The sequence below is a fragment of the Rhamphochromis longiceps genome, linkage group LG12, assembly GCF_057381845.1.
Source record: "Rhamphochromis longiceps isolate RC_006_pf linkage group LG12, R_longiceps_female_GT1.1, whole genome shotgun sequence".
NCBI lineage: Eukaryota > Metazoa > Chordata > Actinopteri > Cichliformes > Cichlidae > Rhamphochromis > Rhamphochromis longiceps.
The window spans coordinates 40046262-40064448 of record NC_140568.1 but is presented as its reverse complement, the minus strand read 5'-3'; the positions used below and the strand labels follow the sequence as shown (position 1 = coordinate 40064448).

At 40.7% G+C, this 18187-nt stretch overlaps 1 protein-coding gene across 1 annotated transcript in view; it reads right to left on the bottom strand.

Moving 5' to 3' along the window:
- hs3st1l2 (heparan sulfate (glucosamine) 3-O-sulfotransferase 1-like 2) overlaps window positions 1–17682 on the bottom strand; it is a 38063-nt gene extending 20381 nt beyond the window's left edge. The window contains exon 1 of the mRNA XM_085427078.1: window positions 17288–17682. The gene's annotated coding sequence lies outside the window, so the exon portion shown is untranslated. The remainder of the gene's footprint in view (window positions 1–17287) is intronic.
- Window positions 17683–18187: the final 505 nt, after the last annotated feature.

Here is an 18187-nt window from a genome sequence, read left to right as displayed (position 1 = left end):
TTACCCAGTGACCAGTTGACCTTTGATTTTGGCGATTCACCTCTGCCCAAGGAATGGGAAAGTCGGGTCACGCAGAGTCTTAGTGCCTACCGTGACGTTTTTGCATGCCACGATCTCGACTTTGGCCATGCCACTAAAGTTAAGCATAAGATCAAGCTTAAAGACGAAACGCCTATAAAACAGAGATCGCGGCCCATTCATCCAAATGACTACGAAGCAGTCAGGAAACACCTTAAAATGCTTCTCGATGCTGGGGTAATAAGACAGTCAGAATCTCCCTTCTCATTCCCCATCGTTGTAGTCAAGAAAAAGAATGGTGAGGTACGCCTCTGTGTGGATTACCGCAAGCTTAATGTGCAAACGGTAAAAGATGCTTACGCGTTGCCAAACCTCGAAGAGACCTTCTCCGCCCTATCTGGTTCAAACTGGTTTTCTGTCATGGACTTGAAGTCAGGCTATTACCAGATAGAGATGGAGGAGGAGGATAAAGCCAAAACAGCCTTCGTATGCCCACTGGGGTTTTATGAGTTCAATCGAATGCCCCAAGGCATCACAAATGCTCCCAGCACCTTTCAGAGGTTAATGGAGAGGTGTATGGGAGACATTAATCTCAAGGAGGTACTCGTCTTCCTAGACGATTTGATTGTTTTCTCAGACTCCCTCGAGCAACATGAACAGAGGCTAAAGCATGTTTTGGACCGTCTTCGTGAATATGGCTTAAAGTTGTCCCCGAAAAAATGTCGCTTTTTCCAGACATCAGTTAAATATTTGGGCCATATTGTCTCCAAAAATGGTGTGCAGACTGATCCTGAAAAGGTTGCTGCTATCAAGACCTGGCCAGTGCCACAAAACTTGAAACAGCTGAAGTCATTTTTAGGGTTCACAGGCTATTATCGTCGATTTGTTAAGGACTATTCAAAGATAGTCCGGCCCTTAAACGATCTCACATGTGGCTATCCACCTCTCAGAAAAGGCCAGAAACAAACAGGCACTTCTAAATATCTCAATCCTCGAGAACCCTTTGCAGACAGATGGACACCTGTTTGTCAGTCAGCCTTTGAATGCATTAAGGAGAAGTTAACATCATCCCCTGTATTGGGGTTTGCAGATCCAAAGCTCCAATATGCTCTGCACACTGACGCTAGTACCACGGGCCTGGGTGCCGCTCTTTATCAGGAGCAGGATGGTAAAATGCGCGTCATTGCCTATGCTAGTAGGGGATTGACACCAAGCGAGACCAGATATCCAGCTCATAAGCTAGAATTTCTAGCTCTGAAATGGTCCATTGTCGAAAAATTCCATGATTACCTTTACGGTAACGAGTTCATCGTTGTAACGGATAACAACCCGCTTACATATATTCTGACCACGGCAAAACTTGACGCAGCGAGTTATCGCTGGTTAGCAGCGTTGTCTACCTTCAACTTCCAAATCAAATACAGAGCTGGGAAGGCTAACCAGGATGCCGACGGCCTATCACGGAGGCCTCATCAAACTCTGGCTGCAGATAGTGTGACATTGGAAGAGGAAAACAGGATTCAACAACTCACCTCACGCCTTCTCGGATCCCTTCCAAGCTCTAACAGTGTATGCCCTGACACTGTAGCAGCTATATGTAATAAGCATCTTCTCAATGAGAACAGTGAGAACTCACCTTGTGTCATTCTGGTTGAGTCCTTGGCTATGAGTGCTGATGCCATTCCTGATGCATACAGTGATGCTGAAACATCTGGTCAAGTAGCTGCTCCCTTGTTTTCTGAGCATGAGCTTAAAGAACACCAAAGATCTGACCCAAGCATAAACCACGTCATTCAGTTACTAGAATCTGGTGCTGATGTTCCATGCGAAAACAGGTCTGAAACATTTGACATAAAACTGATGCTCAGAGAATGGAAACGTTTTGAAATGAGAAATGGCCTTCTGTATAGGAAACGACAGTGTGACTCAGTTACAACTTACCAGCTTGTACTCCCTGTCTCTCTTAGGTCTACTGTTCTCAAGCTGCTCCATGATGATATGGGTCATATGGGGTGGGAGAGGACTCATGATCTAGTGAGGGCAAGATTTTATTGGCCTAAGATGGGTGCTGATATTGAGACTAAAATAAAGAACTGTGGTCGTTGTGTTAGAAGGAAGTCCTTGCCTGAAAAAGCAGCACCACTGGTTAACATCAAAACCACACGCCCAATGGAATTGGTGTGTATGGACTTTCTTTCTATTGAACCCGACAGTAAGAGTACCAAAGACGTGTTGGTCATCACAGATCATTTCACGAAATATGCAGTGGCCTTGCCCACCCGAGACCAAAAGGCAACCACTGTGGCAAAAAACCTTTGGGAAAACTTTTTAGTTCACTATGGGTTCCCCGAACGCCTCCATAGTGACCAGGGGAGGGATTTTGAGTCACATGTGATTAGGGAATTGTGCTCAACCACAGGCATTAAAAAAGTAAGGACCAGTCCTTATCACCCAAGAGGTAACCCCGTTGAGCGATTCAATCGCACCCTGCTTGGTATGCTGGGCACCCTGAAGGATGAGCAAAAGATTCATTGGCGTGATTTTGTCAAGCCTCTTACCCACGCCTACAACTGTTCAAAGAGTGAGGTTACTGGTTTTAGCCCTTACGAGCTAATGTTTGGTCGAAAACCCAAGTTACCAGTCGACCTTGCCTTTGGGTTGCCAGTTACAGGGGACTCACCAACATCCCATTCCCAGTATGTGCGCAATCTGAAAGCTAGGCTTGAGGAAAGTTACCAGATTGCACTCGAAAACTCCAAGAGAGTTGCTGAGCGAAACAAGAACAGGTTTGATAAAAAAGTCAGAGAGTCCACACTTCAAGCTGGGGACAGAGTCTTAGTCAAGAACGTTCGTTTGCGCAGTAAACACAAACTTGGCGATAAATGGGAACACATGGTGTACCGTGTTGTTAAGAGACTGGAAAATGTTCCTGTGTATGTGGTCCAACCGGAGAAGGGTGGTGGTCCGAGCAGGACTCTTCATCGAGACCTTTTACTTGCATGTGGTGATCTCTCAGACATTGAGGATGAGGTTGAGACAAAGCCCAAACCTCCACGTCGACCTAAGACTCGGCAGAGCCCTTCTGAACCTAAAGATACAGAAATGTCAGAGTCTGAGGAGGAGTATGAATGCATTTCAGGTCATCCCTCAATCCAAACCGAGACGTTTATCAGGATTTGTGACCAAACTCAAAACCATTCCAATGTGCAAAATGAGACAACAAGCTCCGAAATTCAAAATGATCCATGTACGCTCGAAAGTGACAACTCTTTGCTTCAACCAATAGAGACAATCTCGGACAAGAATGACCATGGACAGGGAAATCAAACTGAACCTGAACTGCTGAATGAGGAATCTCACTCTAACATCATGGGAGAGAATCATAATGTCCAAGTTCCAGGAGAACCAGATGTTGAGATAGAAAACACAGAGCATAGTGAAAATATCACTGACCAACATGCTGAACAAACACCTGAAATAACTCCTGAAACACCTCAAGTGAGAAAATCTGAGAGATTAAAGCGACCCCCAGGACGGTTTCATTACCCCCAGTTGGGTCAACCCCTTATATCCTTTGCACAACGATTTCTGGATAACTTTAACCAAGCTCTTGAGTCGTTTAGTAGCTATGAAAACACTCAAATCTATGATGTTTAGATACATTTTAAGTACATGAAGGGACTCATGTTTATTCAAAGGGGGAGGGTGTAACCCCTATAGACATGGTTACTAGTATTTTCTTGTTTTTACCTGGTAATATTATTTCCGACACCCCTTGAACACACTTTGATTTTCCGTAGTTCAGTGAATGCAACAAAAGCACGTTGCTGCATTAAGCTAGGCAAAACGGAGCAAGACACCCGAGAGCAATTAACAAGCTACACAAGGCCTTTATGTGTTTTACTCTCGACCAAAACCAGGCAGAGCGTGTATTTGTTTCTTGGGAATTCCGACTGGTTTTTTGTGATCCTGGATCTGAAGTGGTTCTGGATATGGATGGCGAGCCAGACCCTGTGAAAACTCTTGGCGAATCCAAAAGCAGTGTGGCCAGCTGTTCTGGATGCAGGAGTAGAGCTACAGTCTGAATTACTTCGAATCGCAGGATTTCAGATAAGCAAGAGCAAAAACTGCTTACTTCATACAGATTGTTTCTCTGGGAAACTATTGAACTCCCAATATCCTGCTCATCAGGAGTCAGGTCTAAAGAGACTACTTATTTCATTTTATTTTGTTGTTATTTTCAAAAGAGCGCTCTTCTCTGTTGATCTTCTGTTAATTTTCTATGCTGTTTACATTGGATTATTGCACCACTGTAACATTGTAATAAATCTGCCGGCTGTTCAACACTCAATTCTCTCAAATTTATTTTACTCCTCTCGAATCTAGTCTATAAGTTTAACCCTACTATACTAAGCAGGTGTTACAGTTGCTTCAGTATGCAAGTCCACAAATCTTGTATATACAGTCTGTGTTTAAAATATAATGACCAGACAAGTGAAGAGTCTGCAGTAACTCAGTTCAAGCTGCAGTTTATGTGGAACTTGTCAATTAATAATGAGCTTCCTGGTAGGTACTTGCACCTGCATTAATCAATATTTTACTCTGTTTAATGTGCTAGTATTGTTGACAGGGTTCTCTAGTCTCTTTCGGCAGTTCCTCTTTGTTATCGCTATCGAGTATCAAGACTTTCAGGTAGCTGTATTTCAGTAATGTTGAAAAACAAGCAGCCAGAGTTATTGTTCCCAGCCTAGCCAGTGTGAAGCAAATGACACCATTAAAGTGAGCTAATGAGTCAACAAACCAGGGAAGAAAAGTTTCTGGCTCACAGGGTATTGTCTGAGCTGGATAAAACTGTAGAATTGTCTCTTTCTTGTGGAAGAATCCAAATCAGTCTGTAAAACAATTTGGCAATTTAAGCAGTAAAAAAAAAGAGTATCTGCAAGCAGAACAAGAAATACATAATGGACATGAAGTCCTGCAGAGGCTTCAAATTGGGCTGAAAATCTGGCTGAGGCATAGAAATAGGTGCAAATGCATGCACATGTATTTGCACGCACAAACACGCAAACACATTGTGATGTATCCAGACAAATTGCACTCTAATCACTGCATCTGCTGTGTTGCTATTTTCACACAAATCCAATGGTGATGCATCCTTTCTTTTTGCCTGCCTTTCTTTCTCTCTTTGAGCACAGCATCCCACTGCCTCTCCAGACTGGCTCGTTCACCCCTTTGGCGCACACACACAAAGACACACATTAAAAAATATAAGCACACATGGATGCACAGGCTCATTTCCCCAGATACACAGAAACCCATCAGTGCATTTTGTAACTCCTCTTCTTACATCCACACACACATACATATCCACACACACACAGTATCATATTTATACATACATGCACATACACAAAATCAGAGGCAGACATGAGGTGCCTAGCAGGGGGTGGTTTTGATTGACCAAGCACTTTATGACTCTTAAATGGCTTTATTGCCTTCCTACTTAGCCCACACACCCCCTCCTCCTTCCTCTCTGTCACAGCACAACAGCACAGATACACACACATGCACGCACCATCCTCAGGGGGTCTCTGCGACTGGAAATTAATGAGAGCCATCACTAACTGCGCGCACACACGTGTGGTGCCACCCAGATTGCAAACTCCCTCCTACTGTCTGGAATCTATCAAGGTCACTCCACAAAACTAAAGCATGGTTCCTCCCTCTGGATTCTTTATCTCTGCCCCCTATGACCTTGCTTTGGTACTTTTTCTTTAAATTTTGGGAGAGAGCCAGGATTCAATCCTAATGACTTTGTTACTATACATAGCAGGTCGATGCATGGGAGATTGGGTTGATTGATTATAACTGGCAGGACACCAGGAGGCGTGGGGGGGACACTGGAGTCCTGTCAGCACAATGGAATGAGAACTTCCCTGTTGGGATATTTTGAAGGCTCCTGCTGATCATGTTGTTATCGTTTGACCTCTGTCATGAGTAGCATGATGAATATTAGAAATATTTTGTTTCAGTGATAATTCCCCATCTTTTTGTCATTTCCAGGGTCAAATATGGCTATTTTTTAAAGCCAAAGTATGCACGACACGTTGTGTTGTGTCTGTGCTTGATCCACAAGGTTTAAGCAACAGTAAGAGACTGCAGGATTACTTGTGGTTCCTAACATATAAGTAGAATGGGAGGCAGAGCCTTCAGTTTTCAGGCCCCTCTTCTGTGGAACCAGCTTCCAGTTTGGATTCCAGAGACTGACACTGTCCCTACTTTTAAGATTAAGCTTAAAACCTTCTTCTTGCTAAAAAATGTAGTTAGGGCTGGATCAGGTGACTCCGAATCCTCCCTTAGTTACACTGCAGTAGGTGTAGGCTGCTGAGGGATTCCCATGACGCACCTTTTCCACTCACTATGTGTTGATACACTTCTCTTCCACAGCATGTCTTTTGTCCTGTCTTCCTCACCTTAACTGGTCATGGCAGATGACCCTGGTTCTGCTGGACCCTGGTCTACCTCAAAATATAAAGCACCTTGAGGCGACTGTAATAGTGATTTGGTGCTGTTTAAATAAAATTGAATTGAATTGTTTTTAAACCTGGTCTGTGTAGTGCGTTCTAGTAGTTCAGTCTTTACTGCTATTTAAGTGAGACATCAGCAGCTCCCAGATTACAGAGAGCGAGGTGCAGCAACAGCTTGAAAAGAAAGAAACCTTTGAAACTGGAGAAACACTCTTTACTGTAAAACATCTGATTTACTGTACAGACATCAATCCAGCCTCCTAATATGGACTTTGAAGCTCTTTAAAAGAGGACAGATGGCTCGTGCAAGGTGTCAAGACACTTGCTCCAAAAGACACAAAGTGTTTGACACTTTGGGGTGAGAGCACATCCGATTCGTATACCACGCAACTGTTCATATTGGCTCAAACACGCAGAGTTAAACACTGCATCATGTCATAAGTAGACAACACTTTACACTTGATTGCTGTAACTATTTGCTGGAAAACTTTCTGAGATTTTCTAGTACACTAATCGCATCAGTATTCCTCTCAGGGAAAGTGAAGAAAGATGTTCCTGTTATGGTGAGTGGGAAGATCATCTTTCAGCCTGAAAACTTTGGCTCGAGCCCAGTGTGTTGACAGACATCTCATCCTGCTGATGTGCCCTTCAGCTACTCACTGAAAACTTGCCAGCCAGAATGACTGCTCTGTAGCTGACCTCCCAGTTCTGTGAGCAGAAGGCCAAGTGAAAGGAAAAAATCCCTCCAGTGATCAATGCAGTATTAATTAACAGAGCTGAAATACAGTGTGTGGGCCAGAGTATGAGAATATGTAGCCCTGGAATCTGTTCGAAACTTTGGCTGTTTAATTAATAAACACAGCCTTGTTTACAGTTTAATTCAGCACAGTAGCTGTTCCTGAATATATCACACAGTCATCGTCAGGAAATAGAGCTGGTGACCAGTCGTGGTATAAGAGCTAAACTACTACAGTAACTTTACCAAGGTCTTTTTTTGCCACAAAATTTCAGTTCTTTCATTTCGATTTTTTGCAACTCTAAAACATTTCTTACTGATAGGAACGTCGAGTCCATAAGTCATAACAAAGAGGAGTTTTCATTTCAGCCATTAGCTTTGAGGTAAGATCATGTATCACGTCAATGTCTGCAGGACGGTAAACTCTGCGTGGCCCTTTTATTACTCATGTTGCCGGGATGCGACTCTGTTTGCAGACATAGTTTTGTGACCTGTTTTGTTTCCAGGGACAAAATGCAAGCACCCGTAATATAATCATTAAAGTTTAAAGGGACAGTTCACCCTAAAATCTAATATGGATGATTTAAAAAAAAATCCTCTAGTACCAATATAACATTTCTCAGTTTTGAACGTATCAGCTGTAGACATGTCACTCACCTGATGGTTCTTAATATATATTTGGAAACTCAGCCGCAATGTCTCTTTTCAGAAATCAGGACTCACTGACTTAAAATTAATCTAAAAACTTGGTGTAAGCAGTTTCATACAGGAACTATTTTCCTTCCGCTGAACAACATCCCGGCACTGTGAAGTAAGAAGCATGCACTGACCCATGTAAACATGCACATGCTAGTGACTGTGACAGGATATGAGCAATATTTTTAGAAACATTTCCAACAAGGACCTGATGACACAGCCAAAGAGAATATGAATATATTTCTGGCAGAGTGACCTCTACATTTCAAAATATTTAAGAGAACAAATATTTCTATGGGCGATATCTCAAAAACTGTGCAAATCTGACGAAAACAATCTAGTTCGGGCCTGGGCTGCTGTGGAGGGCTGCACCAATAAGCTGAACTGGACTGTGCTCACTATTAATGCTATCTTTTTATAAGCTTATTGGTGCGACCCTCCACAACAGTCCCAGTTTCTCATGGTGCGACTCTCAACAGCAGTCCCATCTCATGTGGCCCTTTGGGAAAATTATTTGCCCATCCCTGGTCTAGTTGGATAAATATCACTGCAGGCCAGATAAAAAAAACAACAACTTGACTTTCTAGACTAGACTTTCAGGTAAACTTTCCCTTTAAGGTGAAGGAACGTATTAACCTTATTTTAGGGTGCGCTAATGCTAGAGTAGTATTAAATATATGAGCTTAAGTAGCACTACAGATATCTCTGTTGGTTCACTCAGAAGTCAATTGCTTTTAGTTGTTGTCAAGTTTCTCTTAGATGAACATGATTAAATAAATTGCACTTCATTCATAAACCCTTTGGCTAGATTCTATATTAGGGATTGAGGTGGGAACTTTACTTTACTCTTATACTTCAGCATAGCAATGCATGTCAATAATATATTAATTCAGGAGGAAAGAGTGTTCCAGATGGCACAGGGGGAAACAGAAAAGAGTGTATCTGTGTCCATCTGCCTGCCACCAGGAGTTCTTGTCACCTCAGAGGCGCTCAGAGGTGTAACAACCACTTTTTGTGTGTATTTTCCTGCTCAGCTAGAGTCGCTGTGAACCTTCACCCTGACAGAGCGGCCGGCTGCCAGGCTGATGACCTCCTACCCCAAGGTTTTGCAAATACAGTTAACACTGACCTGGCCTCCCTCCAGCTGCAGCTCTTTAACCCTCTCAAGGCAGGCGTTGCAGATTTGCAACAGTTAAAAGCTAACAACCTGATTACCCCACATACATATTTTATGAGTTTTTTTTAATCAGAAGTACCACTGCAGGTATTCCTTTGTGCATTAGCAACAAAAACTTAATTTGAGCCTGAGAGGGTTAAAAACCACTCACCACATCCCGAAATAAGACAGCCAATAAAGACATTAAAGGAACACAATGGTTTGTATGCTTTTAGCTAATTAACAACATGTTTCTAGCTAACCGCTTCAGTTTAGAAGGTGCATTAAGCAAATTATCCTGCATATAATATTCGATTATATAAATAAAATACAGAATAACTGTAGCAGTTTCAATAATCAATGGTTATAATGCAATAAAACTTAAAGGGCTCATTCTTGTTGTTGCTGTGTGACCAATGCAATAAAAAATGTAACACCAGTCAAGATGAAAGAGACATATTAGCCTCCATGCTTCCAGCTGTCTTTATAATCTAAAATATCAAAATGGACTACAGAGAAATCATATTCTCAAGGCCGTATTGCTTTATTATGATGACTGAAGGACAGTTATTCAAATAATGTTCAACATTTAGCTTTTTTTAAACTGCTGAACTACCTCTTTCCATCCTATTAAAGCAATTGTTAGATTAGCCTTTTTGTATTTTAGATTCAAGAATTCTAACTTTTTAAAACATCAGTAGTGACTAAATCCAAAATATGCTTTTCATGTCAGTGTTTCATCATGCTTATTTAACTTGGAGGGCTGATTTCACAATATTGTATGTATACTTTCTGTTGAAATCATAAACTTCTCTGATTCAGCAACAAATAAAATTTTGGCTTCTCTTTCCTTCAAGGTCGTCTCCTTGGGCACCTCTGGACTGTTTCCAGTGCTGCTGCTCTATTTATCTCCCTGGAGGTCCTGTTTTGAACACTTGCTGTAATGCATTTGTGATGTGCACTGGATCTCCTTCAGGGTGTCCAAACGCCAACCTTTCTTTTCTTTCTTTCTTTTTGGTGAACAGTGTGCAGGGTGCTTAGCTAGACTGCATACATCACAGTTCAGGTGGTTTTACCAAATGTTCTTCCTCAGCACCTCGGGACATAACAGTAAGAACTTGGCATTGACGGTTTTGCCCTGCAGGATGAATTTCATGATGCATAACCCACTGAATGTCCAAAAAAAAAAAACCCAAAAAAGAGATGAATACCCACAATAAGCATGCGACTCATACTCTGCCTTCAGGCATACGGCGTCTTCTATTGAAGACTTGTTTGTAAAATGTGATTATGAATATGTATTTCGGGTCATTTTGACATAGAAGTTGTTGTTCGATATCCATACTGGTTTGATTTATGATAAAATCAAAAAGCACACATGCAAGTGGCCAGAAGGAGATTTAAAAGTAGCAGTTTCTCTGTAGGATGTCCAGATGTGCACAAAGATGGCTTGAAATTGAAATTTTAAACCTGGTTATGTTTTTCTTTTCTTTTTTAGTGGGTAGAGTTCTGAAATTTATGACAAACCTCCTATTACCAAGAAAAAGCTTTTCAAAGTCCATCTGTTCATGATTATTCTAGTTCATTATTCTCTTCACTAACTACATGATGTAAAATTCATTGCAGTGGATTACCTAGTTACAGAAAATGGGTTATTTGTTATATGTTATTGTGGATAATTGCCTACAACTAATGAAGCTTGACCTTGATAATATGGGTTTATTTATGTCAACAACAAAAAAAAGATTATCCAATCCACCCCCCAATAAACCATAGATCACCAATTTGATATGAACACACTCATGCTGAGCTCATATGACTGTGTTCCCTGCAGTCATATCTGAGATTTGTCAAGTCATATCTCGTCTCCGGAATAGAATTAGTATGTAAGAGAGGAGGAAATTCACTTGAAGAGATAAAACTCTGAGAAGAGGCGATCATGAAAATGTCACTTAAAAGTTTTGATTATGAGTGTGTAAGTTTGTAAATGTGTCTGAGGGAGTGTGTGAGCTATAAATGGGCTCATTGGCTTCCCTATTACTCCTAAGGATTGTTCAGTGGAGTGCACTGATTGTCTGATGTCACCTTTTTGTGTCGACCTGCACAAATGTTGCCACGAAACTTGTACACGCACACACACACAGATGTATCACCTTTTTGTTCAAGCACTCAAAATCACATAATTTTGCAAATTGTTTTTCCATATAGGCTTCATTACTCATGCTGACAGTACATAACTCCATTTTTATATTGTGGGGAGAGACTCACTGTGACAAAATAATTAAATATCACGGCTTGGTTAGGATAAGGTTAGGTTTTGGATAAAGAGAAGGCTTGCCTGGTATCAGTTACGATTAGCTTCATGTTAAGTCTCTAGAAAATTAATGAAAGCCAAAGCAATGTCCTCTGAAGTGACAGAAGCATGACTGCATGTGTGTAGCCTGGTTTAGGGTGCTTCAGAGGACGTTTGCACTCTGCTCATAAATAAAAGCCATGTATTATTCAGGGCTGCTCCTCCAGTTAATGCCCCTTAATGTGCCCAAACAGCCATAATGTACTCTGCTAGCAAAGGTGGCAGAGACCCCCTCACTCACACAAACACACCAGCATGAGCAATCTACCCTTTAATATCACACAACGTCTTTGTCAGTGTTACTCTCGACCTCTTATCTCACTCTCAAAAAATCCTAATTTTCTAAAAGATCCATTTTACTTTTCAAACAAATTGCTCCTGCTCACACATTCTCGCCATGTTTCCATCAAACTTTTCTTGATTCATCCCTAATTCTCACCCCTCCTCCCCTCCTAGCTACCCCTCGCTGTTTCTTTCTGTCTGTCTCTTTGTTTTATAAAAGCACAAATACAGAATACAGTTATGAAAACTCTACCTCTCTTCACAGTTGGGAGGTGCCAGCTTTCCGCCAAATTTTGTCTAAGCAAACTGAGAAGCTCCAGCAGTGAAGCTTCCTAAGTACATAATCTTAATCAGATTTTAGAGGAAATTACACCAGTGTAATTTCCTCCAAACTGTTCCCTGTTTACACAGAGGTAAACAGAAAACAGTGTGAAGTAAAATTAAAAAAGCCTAAAAATCCATAAAATCAGTTTAAGGTGCAGAATTTATCGCTGCTGCTTTGCTCGTCCGCATTTTTATGGACAGTGTTTTATGTTCTAATCACTCTGTAATTGATTTGCCTCTTTACCATCTGTGCTTTTAATTGTTTCGGCAGTTTGTGATCCCGTTTTGTTTTGGTCTCTCTGAAGCACTGTGTGTAAAATCACTTGGGCTTTAAATTTGTCATTTGTTATTATTACTTTTTAAATTTTCTGTCCCTTTTCGGGGGAGCTGTCTTGAATTCTGTGTCTTTCATGTTGATATTGCACTGTTTCCTGAGCAGTTCTGAACAGAATCAGTGGTTTTGTTTGGTCAAAGTGTTGCATGACGTTCACATTGAGCAGCAGAAAGTTAACGTGGTAGTCCTTGACGTTGTTTTTTTTATTCATTAATTGCTGTCGTTTGTCATGTACGTTAAAGCTTCTCTAAGCCATGCAGCTGTATTGACAAACCCACAGAGAACCTATAGCCTCCTTCAGGTCTGATGAGCTTTGTAGCAACTTTACTTCACTGCCTTTGCTTTCTGGCCCAAAACTTTGCTGTTTTGATTCATTCTTGCTGTTCTCAAAACAGTGTTATCATTCACAGCAGGCAGCTGTTTTAAACAGTGTCAGCGGTAGTGTCGTGGATGAGAGAAGGAGGACCCAAACGCTGGACTCACAGGCAGGTAGGTGAAGGTGGATGTTTATTGCCGAAGGAGCGAGCAAACAGTACAGAGGGAGGAAATGGCTGGCTGGCTGGCTGAATGAATGAATGAATGACCAAAAGACTGACTGAACATACAGACGACATCAGACTTACATCAATGACCCGACACTGAATGGGTAGAACAGAGGGCTTAAATACACAGGCTGGTGATAATGATGATAATGAGGGACCGGTGAGTACACAGCTGAACATAATAAACTAATGATAATGGGAAGAGGACTGAACATAATACACACAGACCAAGGCTAACACAATAAAACAGGAAGTGGAACAGGCAGTAGATAAACAGTGAGTGTGAACTGAAAACAGTGAGTGTGAACTGAAAACACTGGGTCACCGACCCAGGAACCCTGACAAACAGAAACACTCCAAGCACCAAACAGTAGGCAAAATTGGTTTCAAGCAACTAGTTTGAGAAAAAAATGGAAGACTTCAAATAAATGACAGTGCTACTTTGTAACTGTTTAGGAGCGAGGCTGTGATTCCCTCAGGTCAGGATCAGTGGTTTGTTTTAAATATTAAATATTAAAGCAGTTTCTATTTGTTTTAGACATCCGGGGGATGATTAATGGCTTAGCGAGCTATGTCAAGCTTAAAGTCTGAGTTTTTTCTGTGTCATGAAAGTAGCACTCGTGTTACCGAGCTAAATGATCATGCTAACTTATGCTAAACATATAACCTGAATGGGAGCAGGTTATGTTTGAGGTTTTGTTTTAAAATCGGCTGACAGCGCCATGTTTTCACTGATTCTTTCATTTACAGCATGTTTGAAGTTCATTATACATTCTCTGCTGGGAAATACTTTTGTTGGTAAGCCATACCTTAAATATCGCTATAGCTGAATTTAATGTGCTGCTAAGTTTCTTTTAGTCTGCTGGAAATGCTGCTACTATAACACAGAACACACATTAAGAATACTTTACCAGTCATTATAATTATTTCACTTTGAACTGCCAACAAACTGATGCGATGCTGGGATATGTGCACTTTTTGATGTTTGGATGTTATATATATTATTTTGGATAAACTGTAAACTAAGCTAGTGTATTAGGCTTCATGGTTTTTCTATTTTTAAAAATCTTCTTCAGCACCATGTTGTACCATGGCTGTGAAGGCACAATGCTTATATATTTAGCCAGTTTTATTTAGCCTGTTTTGGAAAAAGAGAAGCTGCTCATTTTGTGTGTGAAATAAAGCCCTTCCTACAAAAACATTATATGGCTCTCCTTCAGTAAAAGTACAACAGTGGCTTCTTCTCTGGGCCCTGCAACAGCTAGTGCACTTGTTTGTTTACACAGGAGGTAATCCGCTTGTTGCACATTGCTTTATTGCTCATAGCTGGTGCTACCGGATATACCAAGCGCTGGTCGCCTAGGTAACCTTCTAATGTATTTGCCACACAGTGATATGTTACTCAAAGGTATCCTTAGTGGTTATTTTGCCAGGCTTGAAGTTGCTGACTAAAGAGGACAGAAGTTAGAAGAACAACACATCTAAACTCATAGAACAACAGTATAGACACTTAATAGTTATAGATTTATAGATTATGAAGCAGCTTTTTATTTTGGTGGTGGGTCAACAGGTGGAAAAGATATTGAGATGTCTGCAGTGTGTGCATCAATGCAGGAGATTTGTTTTGAGAATATAAAATGATGCTGTTAAGTTGATCTATAGTTTGTTTTGTTTTTTACGTCTACATCAGCAGCAGCAGAAGTTTGGGTTCTGTTTAACATCTTAGTGATAAGTGTGTTCCATATTTATCCTTACGCTACTTGTGTATTTGTACTTTGGAATCATTTGTCACAGATTTCTAGGTTTCTGTTAGTCTGACCTTTAATGTTGGCTAAAGTTCACTCGGTGCTCAGACAATCCAGTGCATAAAATCACTCTGACTATGAACAGATGAAGTCCAGAAGTCTTTGTTTACAGTGTTCAACACTGTTACCAAATGTTACCAGAGCAGCCTTTGCTAATGTGAATGTTTCTGCGAATATTGTTATTGTTACCGAGTCGTTTAATGCGATTTCTTTGATTACAAGACGGGACACATTTTGGTGTAACATTAACCTCTCACATGTCACCGATTGCTCAGTTTGTTTTGTGACGTGCAAAACACACCCCCTGACTAAGCACACACACACACACACACACACACACACATAGAGACACACACACGGACACACTAGACAATGGGTTCATTCATTCATTTTCCCACTTTGTTCCTTCTTTTTTTCTCTTTTTTTGTCTTATCTTCTTATAAACACAGTGAAGCTCAACAAACCAACACACACACACTAACTCAATCTTTTCACAGACTCTGTGACCTGGATTCACTCCAGTTTGTCTTTTTACAGACTGTTTGACTGTTCAGATGTACCAGAGCAGGAACTATCTTTCCTGGTACCACTTAAACAAATTATTTGGGAGTGGCATGCTCCTGAACAAAAATGACTCCCTTGTTTTAGGCAGTCATGTGTTCACAGTATGCTACAGACATGCAAATAAAATGTGTTAATTGAGCACAGAAAAACACCACTAAGTGGAGGACAAAGGATATTGCACATGTCAATAAAGGTGGCTATTACTAATCAAGTGTTTCATTTTATACGCCATAAATAAAAAGGTTTTCACATTACATTAAGCACGGTACTACAGGAGTTAGCTGTGGCTAAAACTGTCTTATATTTGGCTACAGTTTGGTTGGAGAGCACCACAGATTAAAAGCTCATATGCGGTCATTTTTTTTTCTTCAGCCTTTGTCTTTGATGTGAAATAACAATAGTATAAGGAGAAGAAGCTGTTAACTACATACAAGCCAGGAGGTGGCTTAAGGGCTGACAAATGAAGCTATCGCGGCCTTTACCAAATCCTTCACTTCCTTAAATGCTAATTAAACCTGCATTCTTTCAGGTGGCCAGCAGGGGGCACCTACTGTAACTACAAAAAGAAATCTGAGTACAAAAAAGTGTATGAGAAAACAACCCTTCAGCTCACTCCACTATTTAAACATAATATACAATTTGTAAAAGATAGTAACCAATAATGGTAAACCAGGGTATAATTGGGGGTGGGCCTATCTTGTGGTTGATAAATAATTGTCGCTGTTAGCTTTCAGGGATTTGAGTGAGCATCACCCAGCATTTTGTCAGTCTGATCCACCAATCCCTCAAAATATTCAAGTTAAAAACATTAAGATGCAGACAGTCATTAATATAAGACTTCAAGATGAGATTTTTACATTTATCATTTGCTAAAGATAGTGCTGAAAATTGCCAGTTTACAGGTGGTGCAAAAGTGATTTTGGCCTCATTTATTTGACTCATCAACTTAAATTCGATTAAAGCTGAAATATTCCTTTCCCTTTCGTTATTACAGGCATGGCTACTCCTGACTGACAGACACCAACACATGCCACTATTTCTTAGGCATCCGTTTGGGTAACTCAATGGACATCATGGTCATGTTTGTGATGTTGGTGGCTTTCTGGAGCATTTTAAAGGAATTATCTGATAAATAATTTGGTCTGAACTTTGATTATTTGTACTAACAGCCTGCCCTAGAAGTATATATTCTGGTACTGGTGAGTGAAATTCAAAAATATATCATTTCAAATATACCACATTTTGCACAAATTAGGGAACAACTCTGTAACCATGCTTGCTGCTGTTAGCTGATAAACATTTAAATATGGTCTTAAAAAAGACATAGTAAAATTAGAGGCTTCAAAACTGGACTGCACAAACTTTTAACTTCTTTAACTTAAAGATATGACACTGTGTCCTGGCACTGCAGAACTTATGATACTTGAGCCTAGTTTCCGTGTTAATCTGTAACCTTAGTAAGCGCAAGTTATAAAGAGACGTTCTTCTCTGAGACACACGACTGCTGTCAAACTCTATGGAAAGGATCTTTGAGATACTGTTTTATTAGATTTTTACTTCCTCTGAAGTTTGTTCTTACTCTAAATTAGTACAGAAAACATGTTTCAAACACACAAAATTATACCCTTGAGATCATTTATGCAGCTGTTTTTCTATAAATGCACAACATAAAAGTTCACTGCAGTTTAATTCTGCAGTTTTACCGCCCTTTCCTGCAGGTAAAGAACAAATAAAAAAGTCTTTCATAAAAAGATCATAAACTTAAAAACGAGACATGAGGTCACGTGAGCCTGCTGGTACAGAGTCAGGTGCACAGTGTGTATTTTTATTCACACTATGTGCATGTTACACTCAACATTTTCTGTGCTGTGTATGTGAGTCGGTTTTTCAGTTTCAATATGAAAACTAGTTCTACGTAAAAAGGGAAAGATTAAAAAAAAGTGGTCTTACCTGAGTGAAGTTTTATCTAAATTTGTTCCTGTTTTTCTCTCAGGATATTTTCTCTTCTTCTTTTACTTCTTGTCTTCCTTTCTCTGGTGTTGTTTTCTTCTTTCCTTCCTTTCCTTTTTCCTTCAGCTCCGCGGCCGTCACTGAGAAGGTGTGCGTGGAGGCGTCTGAGCTTGTGTGTGCGTGCCGCGGCAAAGTGTGTCGGTGTGTGTGTTTCTGGAGGCTGGTAAGAGAGCGACTCTGCTTTGTGCTGCCGATCTCGGTGAGTGTGTTGCTGCAACTGACTGAGTGACTGCGAGAGTGAGAGAGAGAGGGAGGGAGTGTGTGTCTGTGAGTGTGTGAGAGAGAGAGAGATAGAGGGAGAGAGGGAGATTAGTTCATACACAAGCACATCTCCGCCTTTAGGGAAACACCCCTCTCCTTCTCTTTCTTGCTTCTCTTTTCTTCTTTTCTTTATTGCTTTCACATCAGGTCTGCTCTTTCATCTGATTACGCTGAAGGGCTCATGATGGAGCAAAACATTTCCAGTCCTCCTCTTCCATCTCCCTCCTTTCAGCACCCATTCGACCGGAGCAGATCCTCCTGCTTGATTCTGGATTTTTAACCTTCTCTTTTGTTGTCCTCCCTCCTCATATCCCCCCCCCCCCCTTTCAGTTTGCCGTTGCAAGTCCCCCGAATCATAAATAAGTTACAGAGCAGACACGAAACAGCACAAAAGCAACAAAACAACTCAAATATCTCTGACTGGCTTCTCTTTGTGAGCTTCTGTATTTTGTTCGACTTCATATCAGTGAAAATATTTAATGGTTTAGCATTTGCCATCTATTTTCTGCCTTTGAATATGCAAAGACATTTAATTGAATAGCGAAGCAGTAGGTGGAAAGAGAAAGGAAGCTTTTCGCT